The sequence below is a fragment of the Mobula birostris genome, chromosome 5, assembly GCF_030028105.1.
Source record: "Mobula birostris isolate sMobBir1 chromosome 5, sMobBir1.hap1, whole genome shotgun sequence".
NCBI lineage: Eukaryota > Metazoa > Chordata > Chondrichthyes > Myliobatiformes > Myliobatidae > Mobula > Mobula birostris.
The window spans coordinates 193,856,275-193,879,913 of NC_092374.1; the positions used below are offsets into that span (position 1 = coordinate 193,856,275).

The 23,639-nt window shown below is 45.4% G+C and overlaps 1 protein-coding gene and 1 long non-coding RNA gene across 3 annotated transcripts in view; one reads left to right on the forward strand and one right to left on the reverse strand.

Moving 5' to 3' along the window:
- The window catches only part of LOC140198189 (discoidin domain-containing receptor 2-like), a 147,121-nt gene that overhangs the window by 23,965 nt on the left and 99,517 nt on the right, over positions 1 to 23,639 (forward strand). The window lies entirely within an intron of this gene.
- Positions 11,739 to 23,639, reverse strand: part of LOC140198190 (uncharacterized) — a 46,864-nt gene continuing 34,963 nt past the window's right edge. The window contains exon 3 of the long non-coding RNA XR_011886135.1: positions 11,739 to 11,848. This is a non-coding gene — a long non-coding RNA (uncharacterized lncRNA). The remainder of the gene's footprint in view (positions 11,849 to 23,639) is intronic.

Below are 23,639 nucleotides of genomic sequence, written 5' to 3' on the forward strand. Positions count from 1 at the left end.
GAAGTGTGGAAGGCACCCCGATGGTTCCCAGCAGTGGAAATCACTCGGCAGGTTTTCCCACTTGTACGGGCTTTGGGAGTGGGAGTGGGGGTAGGGAGAAGGTACCCCACTGTCTCTGTAACTCCCCGCCGGACTTCCAACCCCCCTGCTCGTCCCATTCCTCGGGGAGGGTCGCCAGCACGCTGGAAGCGGTTCAGAGACTCGCATGGATCAACTGCGGGAACGGCCAGTTGTACAGGGCTGAGCTTCTGGTAGTGGAGTTCGGAAGAGTCGCAATTAAAATATATCAGACCCCGTAGAACGGGCGTAGACAAGACGTTTACCTCCCCCCCCCCCCACCCCCCACCCCAGACACACACACACACACACACCTCGTGGGAGAGTCCCGGGGGGGAGAGGATGCAACTATTCAAAATCCCAAGGAGTCCCCACTTTACATAAGACATAGGGCGAGGTTCTCTCACAGAGAAAAACACAAAATGCTGGAGGAACTCAGTCGGTCAGGCGGCATCGACGGAGCGGAATAAGCAGTCAGCATTTCTGGCAGAGACCCTTCATCGGGACTAGGAAGGAAGAAACCAGAATACGTATGTCTATCCTGAAGTTTAAATCTTCTCTTCAAAGGCAGTTCAGTGAGACTCCCACCCTCCGCCCCCCAACCCCCACTCACGGTGATCTCTGCTGTTCATGACCATGTCAGGAGCCTGACTGAATTTTTTGAGGATGTGACTGGACACATTGATGAAGGTAGAGCAGTAGATGTGCATATGGATTTCAGCAAGGCATTTGACAAGGTAACCCATGCCAGTCTTATTGAGAAAGTAAGGAGGCATGGGATCCAAGGGGACATTGCTTTGTGGATCCAGAACTGGCTTGCCCACAGAAGGCAAAGAGTGGTTGTAGACGGGTCATATTCTGCATGGAGGTCGGTGACCAGTGGTGTGCCTCAGGGATCTGTTCTGGGACCCCTACTCTTTGTGATTTTTATAAATGACCTGGATGAGGAAGTGGTGGGATGGGTTAGTAAATTTGCTGATGACACAAAGGTTGGGGGTGTTGTGGATAGTGTGGAGGGCTGTCAGAGGTTACAGCGGGACATTGATAGGATGCAAAACTGGGCTGAGAAGTGGCAGATAGAATAAGACCCAGATAAGTGAGAGGTGGTTCATTTTGATAGGTCAAATATGATGGCAGAATATAGCATTAATGGTAAGACTCTTGGCAGTGTGTAGGAGCAAAGGGATTGTAGGGTCCGAGTCCATTGGACACTCAAGGATGCTGCGCAGGTTGACTCTATGGTTATGAAGGCATACGGTGCATTGGCCTTCATCAATCATGGGATTGAGTTCAGGAGCAGAGAGGTAATGTTGTAGGTATATAGGACTCTGGTCAGACCCCACTTGGAGTACTGTGCTCAGTTCTGGTTGCCTCACTACAGGAAGGATGTGGAGATGTTGTCTGAATTGGGGAGCATACCTTATGAGAACAGGTTGAGTAAACTCGGCCTTTTCTCCTTGGAGCGACAGAGGATGAGAAGTGACCTGATAGAGGTGTATAATATGATGAGAGGCAGTAATCATGTGGATAGTCAGAGGCTTTTTCCCAGGGCTGAAGTGGCTAGCATGAGAGAGCACAGTTTTAAGGTGCTTGGAAGTAGGTACAGAGGAGATGTTAGGAGTAAGTTTTTTACTCAGAGAGTGGTGAGTGCGTGGAATGGGCTGCCGGCAACGGTGGTGCAGGCGGACACGATAGGGTCTTTTAAGACACTCCTGGACAGGTAAATGGAGCTCAGAATAATAGAGGCCTATAGGTAACCCTTGGTAATTTCTAAGGTTAGGACATGTTCGGCACAGCTTTGTGGGCCGAAGGGCTTGTATTGTGCTGTAGGTTTTCTATGTGTTCACCCAGACTCTCAAAGTTCAAAATTAAATCTATTATCCAAGTCCATGCATGTTACCATATTCTAACTTGAAATTCATTTCCTTACGGGCATTCACAAATGTACAAATAAGCGCAATAGAATCAATTAAAGACTGCACTTAGCAAGACTGACAAACAACCATTGTGTTCCTCACCTATCACCTCCCAGCATCACCCCTCCTCTCCAACCCATCCACCTTCCCCCTCACCTGGTCTCGCTTATTACCTGTCAGCTCTTTCTCCTCCTCCCCTACCTGCTTACTCCCCTTTCCTTTCCAGTCCTGATGAAGCGGAACGTTGACTTTTTATTCCTCTTCATTGATGCTGCCTGTCCTGCTGAGTTCCCTAGGCATTTTGTGTGTGATGTTCTGGATTTCCAGCATCAGCAGAATCTCTTGTGTTCTCTCCCAGAGGACTGTGATTCCTTGGAATGCACAGTCATACAGCATGGAGTCAGGCCCTTTGGCTCCACTGGTCTATGCCGACCAAGATCCCCCATCCAAGCAAGTCCCATTGATCAGTATTTGGCCCATAACCATTTCAACCCTTTCTTACCTATATACCAGTCCCAGTCTTTTCAAAGTTGTTATCATACATGCCTCAACCACTTCATCCACCAGCTTTTTCCGTGTGTGTGTGTGTAATAATGTGCCCAGGAGAGAGGCATCGGAGTCTGTGCTGCCCCCCAGTGTTCACTTGGCAGAAGACAAGCCGCATTGTTTTCTGCTGGAGACTGCTGCAACATTCACGGACTCAGGGTCTTGGACTATATATCGTTCTATGACTGTATTTTACTGATATCTTATATGTGCCTTGTGCTGTGTGTGACTGTTGGTAATGTGTTTTGCATCATGGCCCAAGAGAAACACTGTTTTGTTTGTCTATATTCATAGGTATTCATGTGCCAATGATATTAAACATGATTCTGATGATTGAATGACAATTAAACTTAAACTTGAACTTATATAAGATCTTTGTACACAAAAGTTGTCCCTCGGGTTCCTTTTAAGTCTTTCTTCTCTCACCTTAAATCTATACCATCTAGTTCTTGATTCTCCAGCCCTGGAAAACAGACTGAGTGCATTGACCTTATTTATGCCTCTCAGGATTTTATACACCTCTATTAAATCACCTCTCAGTATCCTACACTGCTGAGAGAGAGACGACTTCTTCTTTAAAGGACAGTCATAACAAAAACTTGGAATATTTTTAAGACAAAGGAAGATAGATTCTTGATAAGCGAGGGTTAGGGGAAGGTGAAAGGTCACTGCGGGCAATGGGTGAGGTAGGAATGTGGGATCCTGGCTCTATGAATGGTGGGTGAATAGCTGTTAAGTAAATCCAACCCAAACCCCAGTCAATGCCGTCTCCTAGCAACACCCAAGTATGGCAGGAAGCCAGCCTAGTTTAGATTGCAGAGGGACTACTGTGGATTCCTTTCTGTATCGATTCAGGTGGTTAAAAGGGTTCAGACTGAAGAGCTGTCTCAGACACTACGGCGTTTTCAAGAGAGTTTGTGTTTCAGAGGGAAGTGGATTCGAGGGGTGGGGGAATGTTTAAAAGCATATGACCTAGTTTAGTAGGGAAAGTATTCCCAATGGTACTGGACATTGAGAGAGATTTCCAAAGTGCTGGGGTCCGGTATGGATGTTCAGAAAGGGACAGGAGAAGTGGCTTTGAGGACAGGCATTGGAGTGGCTGTGGGAAAGGAGGGAGGGAGCTGGGGTCAGGGTGGTGCAGGAGTGAAGCTTGTTTAATGCTGGTACACCATGAATAGGTAGATGGAGAGAGGGGTGAGAGTGAGCCAAGTAGGAAGGGGAAGGAACAGGTGAGGGGGAGAGAGAGAATTCAGCAACCATCCCCTCCCCACCCCACTTCACTATTCAATGTTGCCTCTCCCTTCCCCCAGTGCTGATCTACTCATTAACCCCAAGTCTCAGATCCTTTTTAATGAAACATCAACTGCGCTCTGTGTCTGAATGTACAAAGTGACCGGCCCTCTTGGTGAAGATACTCTGTGCTAGATACCCCAGCCAGGAGGGACACTGTTCCTGCACCCACTCAGTCAAGTCACACATCCATTTGTCCTTAATCTGTTTACAGTGGTTGAACAGTGATTGTTAGACCAACAGGTCAGGCGGCATCTGCATGTGAAAGAAGATGGGAACTCCACACAGTGCAGTTCTGGGGCAGTTCAACAATGATATTTGGGATATCCCATCATTGCATTGGTATCGGTTATCATTGTCACATGTACTGAGAAACAGTGAAAAACTTTTGTTTACTTGCCATCCAGACACATCATGCCATGCATAGGCACATTGGGGTAGTAAAAATAACATAGATGTTGTTGACACAGATTTTGGATGGGACTGTGCCTCCCTTAATCACAGGGCTCTGCAGAGGGTGGTGCGGATAGCCCAGCGCATCTGTAGTTGTGAACTTCCCATGATTCAGGACATTTACAAAGGCAGGTGTGTAAAAAGGGCCCATAGGATCATTGGGGACTCGAGTCACCTCAATCACAATCTATTCCAGCTGCTACCATCCGGGAAACGGTACCGCAGCATAAAAGCCAGGACCAACAGGCTCCGGTACAGCTTCTTCCACCAGGCCATCAGACTGATGAACTCACGCTGATTTGAGTGTATCCTGTGTTACATTGACTGTTCCATTTATTATAAATAACTATGATTGCACATTGCACATTTAGATGGAGACATAACATAAAGATTTTTACTCCTCATGTATGTGAAGGATGTAAGAAATAAAGTCAATTCAATTTTAGTAATGCTCAGAATCAGGTTTATAATCACTGACATATGTCATAAAATCTGTTGCTTTGCAGCAGCCGTACAATGCAATACTGTACCTAAATATTTACTATAAGTTACATTAAGAAATATATATATTTGGAGCAGAGAGTGTGTCCTGGTAGCCTGGAGACAGGGTGAGAGCCCATGATTGACTCCATTGCTTCTCTCTGATTGAGGCGTCGAGCAAGGTGGAAGTCAGTGAGGACGAGAGCGAAGGACGGGCGGGTGTTTGGCACCATCTGTCTGCGTTTGACCAGTCTTCCTCTCCCTCGCGCAGCCAGCTGCTGTCAGAAGAAAGTACAGGAGTCTTGGGATCCACATTGCCATGATCGATCAGCGTTCTGTGGACTTGTTTTGGGGGACTTAGAGGTTCATTTTGCATAAGTTTCTGTATTTTGGTTACTCTCTTATTGCTGTATTTGTGCGGTTTGATTGGGGTGATCAATGTGAACTGGGGTACCTCGGTGAACAATGGCCCTGCACTCTGCATTGGCTAGCAGCGAGGCTCTGAACTGAACTAAACGGAATACCACTAGACTCTTGGTTTGCTGTTTCATATTCTATGTGTTGCCGTTTGCACAATCTGTTCTTTTTTCAGTGCACTGGGTGTTTGAGATCTTCATGAACGGGTTCCACGATATTTCTTTGTTTTGTGGCTGCCTGCAGGAGGATGAAGTTCACAGCTGTATTCTGTACGCATACTTTGATAATAAACATACTCTGAATCTTTCAATCTCTGAATATTAAAAATAAATAAATAGTGCAAAATGAGAACTAAATAGTGACATGGTGTTCATAGGTCCATGGGCCATTCAGAAGTCTCATGAAAGAGACAAAGAATTTGTTACTAAATCATTGAGTGTGGATCTTCAGGCTCCTGTACCTCCTCCCTGACGTGGTAATGAGAAGACATCATTTCCTGGATGGTGAGGGTCCTTAATGACGGCTGCTGCCTTCCTGAGGCACCCCCTTGTGAAGACATCCTTCATTGATAGTGAGGCTAATGCCCATGATGGAGATGGCTGAGTCGACATCCCTGTGAATCTCTTTTTAATCCTGTGCACTGGAGCCTCCATACCAGACAGTGATGCAGCCAGTCAGAATGCAAACCGTAGTATATCTCTAGAGATTTACTAGAATCTCTGACATACCAAATCTCCTCAAATTCCTAATGAAATATAGCCATGCCTTCTTCATAATTGCATCAATATGGCGGGCCCAGAATAAATACTCTGAGATGTTCTTGCCCATGAACTTTAAGCTCACACCTTCCTCTGCTGACCCCTCGATGAGGACTGATGTGTGTCTTCCCAACCACTCCTTCCTGAAGTCAACAATAGACAGTAGGTGCAGGAGTAGGCCATTCGGCCCTTCAAGCCAGCACCGCCATTCACTGTGATCATGTCTGATCATCCACAATCAGTATCCAGTTCCTGCCTTATCCCCATAACCTTTGATTCCACTATCTTTAAGAGCTCTATCCATCTCTTTCCTGAAAACATCCAGAGACTTGGCCTCCACAGCCTTCTGGGGCAGAGCATTCCTCATATCCACCACTCTCTGGGTGAAAAAGTTTCTCCTCAACTCTGTTCTAAATGGCCTACCCCTTATTCTTAAACTGTGGCCTCTGGTACTGGACTCACCCATCAGCGGGAACATGCTTCCTGCCTCCAGCGTGTCCAATCCCTTAATAATTTTATATCTTTCAGTAAGATCCCCTCTCAGCCTTCTAAATTCCAGGGACATTGAGTGCGAGGTTGTTGTTGCAAGACCACTCTACCTGCCAATCTATCTCACTCTTATATGCCTCATCACCATCTGAGATTCTGCCCACAGCATAGACAAGGTGCTTCATGGTGGGCTTATTCAGAAGGTGCATGGGATCCACAGTGACTTGACAATTCGGATTCAGAACTGGCTTGCCAATAGAAAACAGAGGGTAGTCATCACTGGATCTTCTGACTGATAGTCTGTGACCAGTACTATTCTGCTGGGATCCATACTGGGACCTCCTATTTGTGATATCTATGTATATTTGACTTGGATGAACTGGATGAGTGTGTTAGCAAGTTTGTAGATGATACAAAGATTGGTTGTGTTGTGGATAGTGCAGAAGATTGCCAAAGGATACAGTGGGATATAAATCAATTGCAGACCTGGGCAGAGAAATGGCGTATGGAGTTTAATCTGCCCTTAATCTGCACTTTGGGTGATCAAATGTATAGGGAAAGTTCAAAGCATATTTATACAGAGGCTTTTTTTATACAGAGGGATGATTGCCTGTAATGCACTGCCAGGAATGGTGGTGGAGGCAGATAAGAAGGAGGGTTTTGAAAGGGCTGTAGGTTGGACAGCACAACACTGTGGGTTGAAGGGCTTGTTTTTCTGCAATACCGTTCTATGCTCTATCTGTCTAAAGAATATAGATTATAGTATTGCTTTTAGAAAGTGCAGTGCGGGTAGACAAATATAGTGCACGAGCCATGATGAGGTAGATTAGGAGATCAAGAGTTCATCTATTAGCATAGGAATTCCTTCCCCTTCCTTTCCAGTCCTGATGAAGGGTCTCAGCCCAAAACATTGCCCGAGTATTCTTTTCCATTGATGCTGTCTGACCTGCTGATTTCCTCCATCTTGTGTTCAGAGCATAAGAGAGGTGTCAACAAGAGTCGGATAACAGCGGGATAGAAGATGTTTTGGAGCCTGGTGGTGCCTTAAAACTTTTGTAGCTTCTGCCCAATGGGATGGGATAGAAGAGAGAATGCCCAGGGTGTGTGGGGTCCTTGATTACGTTGACTGTTTTGTCAAGGCAGCGGGAAGTGTAGACAGATTCCATGGAAGGGAGGCTGCTTTCTGTGATGGACTAGGATGTGTCCTGTACAAAAGGGACAGGTTGCACTTGGATCCAATATTGTACCACAGAGGCAAAATTCAAAAGAGCAAAGAATGCAGGACTGATGGGCATTTAGCATTTGGAATAAGGTGGACGAACTTGTGACACAATTAGAGATTGGTCAGTACGACATTGTGGGCATCACTTAGTATTAATGTATTATAGTATTAATGGCTGAAAGAAGGACATGGTTGGGAGCTGAACAACAAAGGATATGCTTTGTATCAAAAGGATAGGCAGGTAGGCATAGGCGGTGGTGTGGCTCTGTTGGTAAGAAATAGAATTATAACTTTAGAAAGAGGAGACATCGGGTCAAAGAATCTTTGTGGGTAGAGTTAAGAAACTGCAAGTGTAAAAAAACTATTATGGATTCAGATATATTCCACCAAATAGCAGGCAAAACATGATGTGAGATTGAAAGGGAGATGGAAAAGGCACTTGATAAGGTACCCCATGCAAGGCTTATTGAGAAAGTTAGGAGGCATGGGATCCAAGGAGACATTGCTTCATGGATCCAGAACTTGCTTGCCCACAGAAGGCAAAGAGTGGTTGTAGACGGGTCATATTCTGCATGGAGGTCGGTGACCAGCGGTGTGCCTCAGGGACCTGTTCTGGGACCCTTACTCTTCATGATTTTTATAAATGACCTAGATGAGGAAGTGGAGAGATGAGATAGTAAGCTTGCTGATGACACAAACGTTGGGGCTGTTGTGAATAACGTGGAGGGCTGTCAGAGGTTACAGCGGGACATTGATAAAACAGCAAAACTGTGCTGAGAAGTGGCAGATGGAGTTCAACCCAGATAAGTGTGAGGTTGTTCATTTTGGTAGGTCAAATATGATGGCAGAATATAGTATTAATGGTAAGACTCTTGGCAGTGTGGAGGATCAGGGGGATCTTGGGGTCCAAGTCCATAGGATGCTCAAAGCAGCTGCGCAGGTTGACTCTGTGGTTAAGAAGGCGTACGGTGTATTGGCCTTCATCAATCATGCGATTGAATTAAGGAGCCGAGAGGTAATGTTGTGGCTATATAGGACCCTGGTCAGACCCTACTTGGAGTATTGTGCTCAGTTCTGGTCGCCTCACTACAGGAAGGATGTGGAAACCATAGAAAGGGTGCAGAGGAGATTTACAAGGATGTTGCTTGGATTGGGGAGCATGCCTTATGAAAACAGGTTGAGTGAACTCGGCCTTTTCTCCTTGGAGCAACGGAAGATGAGAGGTGACCTGATAGAGGTGTATAAGATGATGAGAGACATTGATCGCGTGGATAGTCCGAGGCTTTTTCCCAGGGCTGAAATGGCTGCCACAAGAGGGCACAAGTTTAAGGTGCTTGAAAGTAGTACAGAAGAGACGTCAAGGGTAAGTTTTTTCACCCAGAGAGTGTGTGGAATGGCCTGCCGGCAATGGTGGTGGAGGCGGATACGACAAGGTCTTTTAAGAGACTTTTGGATAGGTACATAGAGCTTAGAAAAATAGAGGACTATGGGTAACCCTAGTAATTTCTAAGGTAGGGACATATTCGGCGTAACTTTGTAGGCCGAAGGGCCTGTATTGTGCTGTAGGTTTTCTAAGTTTTTCTATGTCTTTCTAATAAGGGTAATGCTACAATTGTAATGGGGCAATGCAATTTGAGAGGGGAGTAGCATGTCACATGCATGAGTATCACAATGGAACAAAGGAAATTACGGCGACATGAGAGAGAAGCTTTCCCAGGTGGATTGAAGGAGGATATTGACGGGATGTCAGCAGAGCAGAGATGGCTGAAGTTTCAGGGAGTAGTTCACAGGGCACAGGATAAATATGTCCCACAGAATAAGATGTCCTCAAATGGCAGGAGCAGGCAACCGTGGCTGACGAGGGAAGTTAAGGACTGCATAAAAACCAAGGAAAGGACATATAAGATAGTAAAAGTGAGTGGGAAGTTGAGTGATTGGGAAGCTTTTAAAATCAAACAAAAGACAACTAAAAAGCTCTAAGAAGGGAATAGATGAAATAGGAGGCAAACTAGCAAATAATATAAAGCAGGATACCATAAGTTTTTTTTTCAGTCATATGAAGAGTAAAAGGGAGGTGAGAGTTGATGTTGAACCACTGGAAAATGATGCTGGTGAGGTAGTAATGAGGGACAAAGAAATGGCTGATGAACTTAATAGGTACTTTGCATCTGTCTTCACTGTGGAAGACACTAGCAGTGTGACAGAGGTCTGTGAGTGTCAGGGAGTAGGAGTGAGTGCCATTGCTATTACAAAGAAAATGGTGCAAGGCAAACTAAAAGGTCTTAAGGTGGATGTCACCTGGACCAGATGAACTACATCCCAGTGTCCTGAGAGAGGTTGCTGAAGAGATAAAGGATGCATTGGTCATGATCTTTCAAGAATCACTTGATTCTGGCATGGTCCCGGAGGACTGGCAGATTGCAAATGTCACTCCACTCTTTAAGAAGGGAGAAAGGCAAAAGAAAGGAAATTATAGGTCATTTAGCTAACCTCAGTAGTTGGGAGAGTGTTGGAGTCTATTATTGAGGATATTTCAGCATGGTTTCTGTGAAGGGAAATCTTGCCTGTCAACTCTGTTAGAGTTCTTCGAGGAAGCAACAAACAGGGTGGACAAAGGAGAGACAATGGATGCATTTACTTGGACTTTCAGAAGGCTTTTGATAAGGTGCCACTCGTGAGGCTGCTTAACAAGATAAAATCTTGTGGCATTACATGAAAGATACTGGCATGGATACAGGAATAATTGACAGGCAGGAGGCAGTGAGTGGGAATAAAAGTAGCCTTTTCTGGCCAGTGACTAGTGGTGATCCTCAGGGGTTAAGTACTTTTCAGGTTGTTTGTCAGTGATTTAGATAATGGAATTGATGGCTTTCTGGCAAAGTTTGCGGATGATACGAAGATAGGTGGAGGGGTAGGTGTGCTGAGGAAGCAATGCAATTGCAACAGGTCTTAGACAAATTGGAAGATTGGGCAAAAAGGTGGCAAATGGAATACAGTGTTGGGAAATGTATGATAATGTATTTTGATAAAAGGAACAACAGTGTAGACTATTTTCTAAGTGGGGAGAAGGTTCAAACATCAGAGGTTCAAAGCGACTTAGACCTCGCGCAAGACTTCCAGAAGGTTAACTTACAGGTTGAGTCTGTGGTAAAGAAGGCAAATGCAATGTTGGCATCTATTTCAAGGGGGATAAAATATAAAAGTAAGGAGATAATGCTGAGCCTTTATAAGACACTAGTCAGGCTGCACTTGGAGTATTGTCAACAGTTTTGGGCCCCATATCTCAGAAAGGATGTGTTGTTATTGGAGAGTGTCCAGAGGATGTTCACGAGGATGATTCTGGAAATGAAGGGGTTAACATATGAAGAGCATTTGGCAGGTTTGGGCCGGTACTCACTGGAATTCAGATGAATCTGGGGGGATCTCATTGAAACCGACCACATTTTAAAAGGAATAGATAAAGAGGATGTGGGCAGGATGTGTTTCCTCTGGTGGGGCTATCCAGAACTAAAGGGCACAGCCTCAAAATTGAGGGGTGACGTTTTAGAACAGAGGTAAGGGGGATTTTTGTTAGGCATAGAGTAGTGAATCTGTGGAATGCTCTGCCGCAGACTGTGATGCAGGGCCAAGACTGTGGGTATATTTAAAGTGGAAGTTGATAGTTTCCTGATTGGTCAGGGCATTAAAGGATGTGGCAAGAAGGCAGGTGTATGGGTTTGAGTGGGATCCACAATCAGCCATGATGGAATGGTGGAGCAGACCATATGGGCCGAATGGCCTAATTCTGCTCCTGTGTCTTATGGTTCAACAACAGCAAAAACAAGCTTCTTCCCTCTTTCCACACACACACAATGACAGTCCTCCAACTCCAGGGCAGTCCTCCAGGCTTTGGCCATTGAGCTATGATTTCCAGACTTCTGAACCTCAGTCCATTGCATCTATTCTGTCTCTCAGCCATCAGCCCCATGCCGTTTGCTCTCCCTCACATGCCCCTCCATCATTCTTTTCCACAATAATTCTTTTGCTCCCACCCATGGACAACCTTTCCACAACCTATGGACTCACTTTCAAGGGACTCTGCAAATCCTGTTCTCAGTATTGTCTGTTTGTTTATTTGCTTATTTGAACAGTTTATCTTCTTTTGCACATTGATTGTTTGTCAGTCTTTGTCTGTAGGTTTTCATTCATTCCACAGTACTTCTCTATTCCACTGCGAATGCCTGCAAGAAAATGAATCTCAAAGTAGCATAAGATGATATTTATGGGTGGCATAGCGGTGATTAGATTAAACTCTGTCACGAGCCTTGTGGCCCACCAGGCCGGTGCTTATGCCGGTTTCCGTGGCGTGAAGTGACTGAGAGTGCAAGACTCCCCCACTCCCCAGATAGGACGCCAGTCTATCGTGAGGTTAACCCCCAGCATTTTTGCCGGTACCCATTCTCAGCTGGGTAGACTGGAGCATTGTGTGGTTAAGCGCCTTGCTCAAGGACACACACGCTGCCTCAGCTGAGGCTCCAACCCATGACCTTCAGATGGCTAGTCCAGCGCCCTAACCACTTGGCCACGCGCCGCACAGCAGAGCCGTGAGGGTGACACTATTACAGCTCGAGGCGTTCCAGAGTTCAGAGTTCAATTCTGGCGCCACTCTGTTAGGAGCCTCTGTACGTCATGCTCCGGTTTCCTCCCACAGTCCAAAGACGTACTGGCTGGGTTAATTGGTCTTTGTAAATTGTCCTGTGATGAGGTCAGGGTTAATCGGGTTTGTCAGGGGTTTGCTGGGGCGGCATGGCTCATAGGACTGGAAAGGCCCACTTTGTGCGTATCGCCAAATAAATAAATGAATTACTTTGAACTTTGAACCTTCACTCAGTCGAGTGATTCACAGCAGCTCTTTGACCCAACAGTGCTTCGCTTGGGAGCACCCGGGGAAATCAACACAGCTACAAGGACAAAACCCAAACTCCACACAGCACCGGAGGTCGGGATCACACCTGGGTCTCCAGAGCTGTGAGGCAGCTGCTCACTGTGCCAGCTCCTGGCTTGCGTGAATAAATCCAAGCCCTCCTTTTCTCGGAAGAAGGCTGGAGCTGTTCCTTCTGGATCTACGGCACAGAGTGAGAGCTTCTTACATCTGGAGAGCCAGAGAGGGGAAGATTCGGTAGCAGTGCAGTAGGAGATGGGTGTATGCTTTGCCCAGATGTGCCATGGCAGATCCCATCACCTCAAGGTGTCGCATATCCTCCCATTAATACCTTCCTTTCTGAATGGGAGTTTCCCCTCTAATGTCCTATCTCCTTGCAATATGTGATATTATACGAGGGGTGATTGATAAGTTTGTGGCCTAAGGTACCTAGCACATTTATTTTTCAACGTAGTCCCCTCTAACATTTACACACTTAGTCCAGCGGTCGTGGAGCATACGGATCCCTTCTTTGTAGAAGTCGACGTCTTGGATCTCCAGAACGTGGTCCACAGCAGGCATGATTGATAAGTTTGTGGCCTAAGGAGGAAGGAGATGAGTTATACAGCTCTCGTTACATGGACATGCAGTTCAGCTCTTTGAGTGATTGGGCAGAAAGTTTGAAGTTAATAACTCATCTCCCTCTACCTTAGGCCACAAACTTATCAATCATCCCTGCTGTGGACCACTTTCTAGAGGTCCAAGACGCCGACTTCTACAAAGAAGGGATCCGTATGCTCCACGACCACTGGACTAAGTGTGCAAATGTAGGAGAGAACTATGTTGAAAAATAAATGTGCTAGGTTTTCTAAGATTGACTCCTTCTACCTTAGGCCACTAACTTATCAATCACCCCTCGAAGGACCAAAGCTTAGTCAGTGCAGAGACTTTGAAACAGGATGGTCTCTGATTGGTGTCTATCATCCACATCATGTGGTCAGCTGTGGTGCATCCATAGAAACATAGAAACATAGAAAATTCGGCCCTTCGAGCCTGCACTGCCATTTATTATGATCATGGCTGATCATGCAACTCAGAACCCCGCCCCAGCCTTCCCTCCATACCCCCTGACCCCCATAGCCACAAGGGCCATATCTAACTCCCTCTTAAATATAGCCAATGAACTGGCCTCAACTGTTTCCTGTGGCAGAGAATTCCACAGATTCACCACTCTCTGTGTGAAGTAGTTTTTCCTAATCTCGGTCCTAAAAGGCTTCCCCTCTATCCTCAAACTGTGGCCCCTCGTTCTGGACTTCCCCAACATCGGGAACAATCTTCCTGCATCTAGCCTGTCCAATCCCTTTAGGATCTTATACGTTTCAATCAGATCCCCCCTCAATCTTCTAAATTCCAATGAGTACAAGCCCAGTTCATCCAGTCTTTCATCATATGAAAGTCCTGCCATCCCAGGAATCAATCTGGTGAACCTTCTTTGCACTCCCTCTATGGCAAGGATGTCTTTCCTCAGATTAGGGGACCAAAACTGAATACAATACTCCAGGTGTGGTCTCACCAAGGCCTTGTACAACTGCAGTAGTACCTCCCTGCTCCTGTATTCGAATCCTCTCGCTATAAATGCCAGCATACCATTCGCCTTTTTCACCGCCTGCTGTACCTGCATGCCCACTTTCAATGACTGGTGTATAATGACACCCAGGTCTCGTTGCACCTCCCCTTTTCCTAATCGGCCACCATTCAGATAATAATCTGTTTTCCTATTTTTGCCACCAAAGTGGATAACTTCACATTTATCCACATTAAATTGCATCTGCCATGAATTTGCCCACTCACCCAACCTATCCAAGTCACCCTGCATCCTCTTAGCATCCTCCTCACAGCTAACACTGCCACCCAGCTTCGTGTCATCCGCAAACTTGGAGATGCTGCATTTAATTCCCTCATCCAAGTCATTAATATATATTGTAAACAACTGGGGTCCCAGCACTGAGCCTTGCGTTACCCCACTAGTCACCGCCTGCCATTCTGAAAAGGTCCCGTTTATTCCCACTCTTTGCTTCCTGTCTGCTAACCAACTCTCCACCCACACCAATACCTTACCCCCAATACCGTGTGCTTTAAGTTTGCACACTAATCTCCTGTGTGGGTCCTTGTCAAAAGCCTTCTGAAAATCCAAATATACCACATCCACTGGTTCTCCCCTATCCATATTGCTCTTGCTTCCAAATCAGAAGGTTAGTGGTTCAAGCCCAGCCCAGGGACACAAATGCAGGAAAAGTAAATTTCCAGTACCACACTAAAATGTGCTGTCATTTCAATTTTACTGTGGCCCAGTAATCAGTCTTAGATCCTGTGAAATTAATGAAGAAAATTAGTTCACCGAGCACCATAGACTCAAACAGCAGAGAAACAAGATCCTTACCAACACTGGTCCATGCCAACCAAGATTCCATTCAAAGACAGTCCTATTTGCCCACATGTGGCCTTATCCCTCTAAACCATTCCTATTTCTGTGATTGTCTTTTAAATGTTCCTGCTTCACCAACTTTCTCTGGCACCTTGTTCTGTATATTGACCTCTCTCTAGGTTCCCCTTCAGCAAGATGTACCAGGGTAAATCCCAATCTCTATAATTAACCATTTCCTCAAGGTGCCACAGATTATTTCTCCTTAAGCCTGTGTCCTCTAGTTCTTGGGAAAAGACTATGGGCATTCACCCTATTTATAGGCCTTTGACAAGGTGCCACACATGAGGCTGCTTAACAAGCTAAGAGCCCATGTGGTATTATTGAAAAGATATCAGCATGCATAGAAGGTTAACTGACTCGCAGGAGACAAAGAGTGGGAATAAAGGGGCCTTTATATGGTTGCCAGAAACTAGTGGTGTTCTGCAGGAGTTTGTATTGGGACCACTTCTTTTCATGTTATATATCAATGATCTGGATGAAGGAATTGATGGCTTTGTGGTTAAATTTGTGGACAACACAAAGATAGATGGAGGGGCAGGTAGTGTTGAGGAAGCAGAGAGCCTGCTGAAGGACTTAGATCGATAAGGAGAATGGATAAAGAAGTGGCACGTGGAATATAGTGTAGGGAAGTGTATGGTCATGCACTTTGATTGAAGGAAAAAAGCATAGATTATTTTATAACTAGGAAAGATTATGAAGTCCCCAGTGCAAGGGACTTAGGCGTCCTCATTCCAGATTCCCTAAAGAATAACTTGTAGTTTGAGTCGCCGGTAAGGATGACAAATGCAATGTTAGCATTCATTTCGAGAGAACTACAATACAAAATCAAGGATGTACTGTTGAGATTTAATTTGGCATCAGTCAGACCAATCTTGAAATATTGTGAGCAGTTCTGGGTCCTTATCTAAGAAAGGGTATGCTGGCATTGGAAAGGGTCCCGAGGAGGTTCACGCGAATGATCCCAGGAAAGAAAGGGTTAATATATGAAGAGTGTTTGATGGCTCTGAGCCTGTATTTGCTGGAGCTTAGAAAAATGGTGGGGGGTTGGGGTATCTCACTGAAACCTGTCAAATATTGAAAGGCCTGGTTAGGGTGGATGTGGGGAGGATACTCCCGATAGAGGAGGAGTCTTGGACCAGGGCCACAGCCTCAGATTTGAAGGACATCCATTTAGAACAGATAAGGAGAAATTTCTTTAGCCGGAAGGTAGTGAATCCGTGGAATTCATTGCCACTGATGGCTGTGGATGGCAAGTCACTGGGTATATTTAAAGCAGAGATTGACAGGTCCTTGATTAGTCAGGGTGTCACAGATTACAGGGAGAAGGCAGGAGAACAGGGTTGAAAGGGATAATAGATCAGCCATGATGAACAGGCAGAGAAGACTCAATGGGCCAAATGGCCTAATTCTGCTCCTATGTCTTATGATATTATACATCCCTGTGATTTTATACACCTCTATAATATCAGTCTACACTTTTCACTGCCTCAGTAAAGTAACCAGCATAATCACAGACCCCTCTCACCCAAGATATTCTCTCTCCTGCTTCCTCTCACCGGACAGAAGATATAAAAGCCTGGAAGTACGTACCAGCAAGCCAAAGTACAGCTTCTACCTCACTGTTGTAAGACTATTGAACATTCCATTGGAACAATAAGATGGATTATTGATCTTACAATCTGTCTTGCACCTTATTGTCTGCACTTTCTCAACATCCTGTTATTGCACTTTACGCTGCCATCAGGAAGGAAGTACAGGAGCGTCTGGACTCACAGCACCAGGTTCAGGAATAGTTATTACCCATCTACCATCAGGCTCTCGAACTAAAGGTCATAACTTGACTCAACTTCACTTGCCCCATCATTGGTCTGTTCTCACAACCTATGGATTCACTTTCAAGGATTTTTCATCTCATTTTCTCGACATTTACTGCTTATTTCTTCATTATTAACCATAGAACCATAGAACATGACAGCACAGAAACAGGCCTTTTGGCCCTCCTTGACTGTGCCGAACCATTTTTCTGCCTAGTCCCACTGACCTGCACCTGGACCATATCCCTCCATACACGTCCCATCCTGTATCTGTCCAATTTATTCTTAAATGTTAGAAGAGAACCCGCATTTACCAGCTCGTCTGGCAGCTCATTCCATACTCCCACCACTCTCTGTGTGAAGAAGCCCCCCTGCCATGTTCCCTTTAAACTTTTCCCCCTTCACCCTTAACCCACGTCCTCTGGTTTTTTTTTCTCCCCTAGCCTCAGTGGAAAAAGCCTGCTTGCATTCATTCTATCTACACCCGTCATAATTTTATATACCTCTATCAAATCTCCCCTCATTCTTCTATGCTCAAGGGAAGCGATTCAATCTTTCTCTGTAACTGAGTTTCTCAAGTCCCGGCAACATCCTTGTAAACCTTCTCTGCACACTTTCAACCTTATTACTATCCTTCCCGTAATCTGGTGACCAAAACTGCATACGATACTCCAAATTCGGCCTCACCAATGCCTTATACAACCTCACCATAACATTTCAACTCTTACACTCAATACTTTGATTTGTAAAGGCCAGTGTACCAAAAGATACGACCCTATCTACCTGTGACGCCACTTTTATTTAGGGAATTTTGTATCTGTTTTCCCAGATCCCTCTGTTCTACTACACTCCTCAGTGCCCTACCATTTACCTTGTATGTTCTACCTTGGTTTGTCCTTCCAAAGTGCAATGCCTCACACTTGTCTGTATTAAACTGCATCTGCCATTTTTCAGCCCATTTTTCCAGCTGGTCCAAATCCCTCTGCAAGCTTTGAAAACCTTCTTCACTGTCCACTACACCTCCACTCTTTGTATCATCATCAAATTTGCTGACCCAATTTAGCACATTATCATCCAGATCATTAATATAGATGACAAATAACAATGGACCCAGCACTGATCCCTGTGGCACACCACTAGTCACAGGCCTCCACTCAGAGAAGCAATCCTCCACTACCACTCTCTGGCTTCTTCCATTGAGCTAATGTCTAATCCAATTTATCACCTCTCCATGTATACCTAGTGACTGAATCTTCCTAACTAACCTCCCATGAGGGACCTTGTCAAAGGCCTTACTGAAGTCCATGTAGACAACATCCACTGCCTTCCCTTCATCCACTTTCCTGGTAACCTCCTCGAACAACTCTAATAGATTGGTTAAACATGACCTACCACACACAAAGCCATGTTGACTCTCCCTAAGAAGTCCCTGTCTATCCAAATACTTGTAAACCCTATCTCTTAGTAATCCTTCCAATAATTTACCTACTACCGATGTCAAACTTACCGGTTTATAATTTCCTGGATTTCTTTAAGAGCCTTTTTTAAACCACGGAGCAACATGAGCTATCCTCCACTCCTCCAGCACCTCACCCATAGATACTGACATTCTAAATATATCCGCCAGGACCCCTGCAATTTCAACACTAACAATTATTGTTACTTTCTTTTTGTGTTTGAACGCTGGTTGAACGCCAATGCTGGAGTGGTCTTTCATTGATTCTCTCATGGTTATTATTCTATGATGGATTTATTGAGTATGCCCTCAAGAAAACGAATCTTGGGGTTGTATATGGTGACATAAATTTACTTTGATAATAAACGTACTTTGAACTTTGATTAGCTTCCTGATCTGCTGAATCTCTCACCTTAAACCTATGCCCTCTGGTTCTTGATTCCCCAACCCTATGTGCATTGATGCTACGCTCTTGTGATTCTATAAACCTCCATAAGATCACCAAGCATTTTCCTACACTTCAATGAATAAAGTCCTAACCTGCTCAACTTCTTTCCATAACTCAGTCCCTAGAGACCTGGCAACATCCTAATAAATCTCCTCTGCACTCTTTCCAGCTTAATGGCATCTTTTGCCCACATCATTTTTTTTAGATGTTACAAAGTACTGTAATAAATGCTTCAGTGTAAGCTTCAAGTGCAGAAACTGGGCACCCGGTGAGTTTCAGAGGAAGAAGGGAACGGAGGGCCCAATGAATTTCAGGGGACGGTGGGAACTGAGGCTCTGGTGAGTGTCACATGAATGTGGGATCTTTGGACCCAATGAGTTTTGGAGAAGTTGGGAACTTTGGACCTCATGCTTTTCAGAAGAAGGTGGGATTTTGAGGGAGGGTGGGAACTCAGGACCTGGTGATTTTCAGGGGAGGGTGGGAATTTTGGACCCAGTGATTTTTCAAAGGAGGGTGGAAATTGGTGCTTTGTGTGTTCTTGGGCAATGGAGGAACTGTGGTCCTGCTGGATTTTTGAGACATGCATGAAACATCAGCTGGTAAATCCGATGCCAAGCCACTGGGATTTTCCAGACTGACAGATGGGGAATTAGAAACATAGAAACATAGAAAACCTACGGCACAATACAGGCCCTTCATCCCACAAAGTTGTGCCGAACATGTCCTACCTTAGAAATTACTAGGCTGACTTATAGCCCTCTATTTTTCAAAGCCCCATGTACCTATACAAAAGTCTCTTAAAAGACCCTATCGTATCCACCGGCAGCCCATTCCATGCACTCACCACTCTCTGAGTAAAAAACTTACCCCTGACATCTCCTCTGTACCTACTCCCCAGCACCTTAAACCTGTGTCCTCTTGTGGCAACCATTTCAGCCCTGGGGAGAAGCCTCTGACTATCCACACAATCAATGCCTCTCATCATCTTATACACCTCTATCAGGTCACCTCTCATCTTCCTTCGCTCCAAGGAGAAAAAGCCAAGTTCCCTCAACCTGTTTTCATAAGGCATGTTCCCCAAATCCAGGCAACATCCTTGTAAATCTCCTCTGCACGCTTTCTATGGCTTCCACATCCTTCCTGTAGTGAGGTGACCAGAACTGAGCACAGTACTCTAAGTGGGGTCTAACCAGGGTCCTATATAGCTGCAATATTACTTCTTGACTCCTAAATTCAATTCCATCATTGATGAAGGCCAATACACCATACGCCTTCTTAACCACAGAGTCAACCTGCTTTGAGCGTCCTATGGACTCGGACCCCAAGATCCCTCTGATCCTCCACACTGCCAAGAGTCTTACCTTTAATACTATATTTTGCCATCATATATGACCTACCAAAATGAACCACTTCACACTTATTTGGTTTGAACTCTATCTGCCACTTCTCAGCCCAGTTTTGCATCCTATCAATGTCCTGCTGTATCCTCTGACAGCCCTCCACACTATCCACAACACCTCCAACCTTCGTGTCATCAGCAAATTTACTAACCCATCCCTTCACTTCCTCATCCAGGTCATTTATAAAGATCATGAAGAGTAAGGGTCCCAGAACAGATCCCTGAGGCACTCCACTGGTGACCGACCTCCATACAGAATATGACCTGTCTACAACCACTCTTTGGAAAGCCAGCTCTGGATCCACAAAGCAATATCCCCTTGGATCCCATGCTTCCCTACTTTTCTCAATAAGCCCTGCATGGGGTACCTTATCAAATGCCTTGCTGAAATCCATGTACACTACATCTACTGCTCTTCCTTCATCAATGTGTGTAGTCACATCCTCAATCAGGCTTGTAAGGCACGACCTGCCCTTGACAAAGCCATGCTGACTACTCCTAATCAGATTATACCTCTCCAAATATTCATAAATCCTGCCTCTCAAGATCTTCTCCATCAACTTCCTAACCACTGAAGTAAGACTCACTAGTCTATAATTTCCTGGGCTATCTCTAATCCCTTTCTTTAATAAAGGAACAACATCTGCAACCCTCCAATCCTCTGGAACCTCCCCGTCCCCATTGTTGATGCAAAGTTCATCACCAGAGGCTCAGCGATCCCATCCCTCGCCTCCCACAGTAGCCTGGTGTACATCTCATCCGGTGCCGGTGAATTATCCAACCTGATGCTTTCCAAAAGCTCCAGCACATCATCTTTCTTAATATCTACATGCTTAAACTTTTCAGTCTGCTAAATGTCATCACTACATTCACAAATATCCTTTTCCATAGTGAATACTGAAGTAAAGTATTCATTAAGTACCTCTGCTATTTCCTCCAGTTCCATATATACTTTCTCACTGTCACACTTGATAGGTCCTATTCTTTCACATCTTATCCTCTTGCTCTTCACATACGTGTAGAATGCCTTGGAGTTTTCCTTAATCCTGCCCACCAAAGCCTTCTCATGGCCCCTTCTGGCTCTCCTGATTTCCTTCTTAAGCTCCTTCCTATTAGCCTTATAATCTTCTAGATCTCTAACATTACCTAGCTCTCTGAACCTTTTGTAAGCTTTTCTTTTCTTCTTGACTAGATTTATTACAGCCTTTGTACACCACAGTTCCTGAACCCTACCATAATTTCCCTGTCTCATTGGAACGTACCTATGCAGAACTTCACACAAATATCCCCTGAACATTTGCCACATTCCTTCCATACTTTTCCCTGAGAACATCTGTTTCCAATTTAATCTTCCAATTTCCTGCCTAATAGCCTAATAATTCCCCTTGCTCCAGTTAAACACTTTTCTAAATTGTCTGTTCCTATCTCTCTCCAATGCTATTGTAAAGGAGAGAAAATTATGATCACTATCTCCAAAATGCTCTCCCACTGAGAGATCTGACACCTGACCAGGTTCATTTCCCAATACCAAATCAAGTACAGCCTCTCCTCTTGTAGGCTTATCTACATACTATGTCAAGAAACCTTCCTGAACACACCTAACAAACTCCACCCCATCTAAACCCCTTGCTCTAGGGAGATGCCAATCGATATTTGGCAAATTAAAATCTCCCATCACGACAACTCTGTTATTATTACACCTTTCCAGGATCTGTCTCCCTATCTGCTCCTTGATATCCCTGTTACTATTGGGCGGCTTATATAAAACACCCAGTAAAGTTATTGACCCCTTCCTTTTCCTAACCTCCACCCACAGAGACTCCGTAGACAATCCCTCCATGGCGCCCACTTTTTCTGCAGCCATGGCACTATCTCTGATCAAAAGTGCCATGCCCCCACCTCTTTTGCCTCCCTCCCTGTCCTTTCTGATACATCTAAAACCTAGCACTTGAAGTAACCATTCCTGTTTCTGAGCCATCCAAGTCTCTGTAATGGCCATCACATCATAGCTCCAAGTACTGATCCACTCTCTAAGCTCATCCGCTTTGTTCACAACACTCCTTGCGTTAAAATAGACGCATCTCAAACCTTTGGTCTGAGAGTGTCCCTTCTCTATCACCTGCCTATCCTCCCTCTCGCACTGTCTACAAGCTTTCTCTATTTGTGAGCCAACCCCCTCTTCCCCAGTCTCTTTGGTTCAGTTCCCACCCCCCAACAATTCTAGTTTAAACACTCCCCAGTAGCCTTAGCAAATCTCCCCACCATGATATTGGTCTCCCTGGGATTCAAGTGCAACCCGTCCTTTTTGTACAGGTCACACCTGCCCCAAAAGAGGTCCCAATGATCCAGAAACCTGAATCCCTGTCCCCTGCTCCAATCCCTCAGCCATGCATTTATCTTCCACCTCACTCTATTCCTATACTCACTGTCACGTGGCACAGGCAGTAATCGCAAGATTACTACCTTTGCAGTCCTGCTTCCCAACTTCCTGCCTAACTCCCTTTTCCTACCTAAGTCATTGGTACCAATATGTACCATGACCTCTGGCTGTTCTCTCTCCCACTGCAGGATATCTTGGACGTGATCTGAAACATCCTGGACCGTGGCACCTGGGAGGCAAACTACCATCTGAGTTTCTTTCCTGTATCTACAGAATCACCTGTCTGACCCCATAACTATAGAGTTCCCTATCACTACTGCCTTCTTCTTCCTTTCCCTACCCTTCTGAGCCACAGGGCCAGACTCTTTGCCAGAGGCACGGCCACTGTCACTTGCCCCAGGTAGGCCGTCCCTCAAACAGGAGTACTTATTGTCAAGGGGTACAGCCACAGAGGTACTTTTTAGTATCTGACTCTTCCCCTTCCCCCTCCTGACTGTAGCCTACTTGTCTGTCTCCTGTGGCCCCGGTGTGACCACGTGCCTATAACTCCTTTCTATCACCTCCTCGCTCTCCCTGACTAGACGAAGGTCATCGAGCTGCATCTCTAGTTCCCTAACTTGGTCCCTTATGAGCTGCAGCTCGACGCACCAAGTGCAGATATGGCCGTCTGGGAGGCTGGGAGACTCCAGGACCTCCCACATCTGACACCAAGCACAGAAAACTGGCCTCATGCACATACTTTCTCCTTTCCACAAATAACACCGGTAAACCTGCCTCGCCTTGTCCCATTACTGCCTAAGCCCATTTAGCCAAAGCCCTATCACTCTGCTGCCTCTCACTCCACTGCCTGCTCTGAACGCTGCCCACTGGATATGGCAGTCTTCTTTTTAAACCTTTCGCGCTCTACTGGCTGATGTCACGCGCCTGCGCAGTCTTGCCTCTCTTTTACCCCGAGTGGTAAAAACTGCCTTGGCTCCGAAAATCAGCCATTCACTCACAGCCTTCTTGCTCGGAATTATCAAAGTTTTACTGTCGAACGGGCATACTTAACACAAAGTGGAAGCGTTACTCAACATAAAGAGTGCGTGGCTGGTGATGAGGTGTGTTGTGGGCTCTGCCTGGCAGCAAG